This window comes from Apodemus sylvaticus, chromosome 1, assembly GCF_947179515.1.
Source record: "Apodemus sylvaticus chromosome 1, mApoSyl1.1, whole genome shotgun sequence".
Lineage (NCBI taxonomy): Eukaryota > Metazoa > Chordata > Mammalia > Rodentia > Muridae > Apodemus > Apodemus sylvaticus.
In genome coordinates this window covers 105,899,709-105,900,789 of record NC_067472.1, presented here as the reverse complement: position 1 = coordinate 105,900,789, position 1,081 = coordinate 105,899,709, and positions in this window count along the sequence as shown.

Genomic DNA, 1,081 nt, shown 5'->3' with positions numbered 1-1,081 from the left:
CAAGGACCTAAACAGTTGCAGATATAAGTTTTATTGGTGTTGTTATTATGTATTAATAAAGAAGTTGCATTACCCTCCCCTCAGCCTGTTGATTTACATCCTGTTTCCAGGGACCCTTCTGGCAGATGCCTTTGTCCTGAATTTACATGGGTAGAAGTAGATTCAGAAGGGGTACAGAGGGGCCCAACTCCTCACAGCTGCTTCTCATTAGAGCCAGGGGTAGCTCTTACAGCCTCCTCCCAGAGACCCTTGTCTCCCAGCACCCTCATTCCCTAAGCCCCCGAAAAAGGATGCTTTTATGGGGAGCACCCCCACCCCTCCAGGGGCTTCTTATACTACGCTTAAGAAGAAGAACTAACTTAGTTTGCCAAGTAGTAGTAACTACACCTCAATGCACTTTCCCCAGGGCCTGGGGCCGTCCTACAGCCAGCCAGCCCCACTTCAGGGATGAGCTGGAGCAGCAGTGTGTCTGAAGGCACAGAGAGGGTTATGGCTGGCTAGGACTGGCAGCCAGGGCTCTGGCTCTGGGCTAGCACTCCTTCCCTCATTCTTGCTGCCACACGAACAGCCTCACCTCCAAGGGATCCAAGACTGTAGTCAGATTGCCAAGTTGGCCCGTTGTCTGAGAAGGCCCAACCATTACAGTGAAAGACAAATCCACCATTTATCCTGCCCACGTGTGTAAGCGCCTGCAATGTCCAATATGGTTTATGGCCCGTGACTTCACTTACGTCAAACAATGTAGGATTTACCCGCACTCTGGAGAGGCCTCTGAGGCTCCAGTAAGACAGTCTTTCTCAGAGCCTCGCGGTGATGAATAGCCAGGCAGGGCCTGAATTTGGGGACTCTGCCACTCTGGTGAAGCTCTCAGGATAGCCAGGCTCAGCCATCCGCGGCCCCAGATCTCCACTCTTTCAATCCAGGACAGATAAGACACAGTGAAGAGATCGTGGACAGAGGCCTGCTGACTGGGGCTGTGCAGCCACCTAGAGAGCCCCCCTGTTGTCTCCACATCCTTGGTTTCCACTACACTGTCCCTGGAGTCTGGGAATCAAGGAGTCACCAATGCCACCTTTACTGG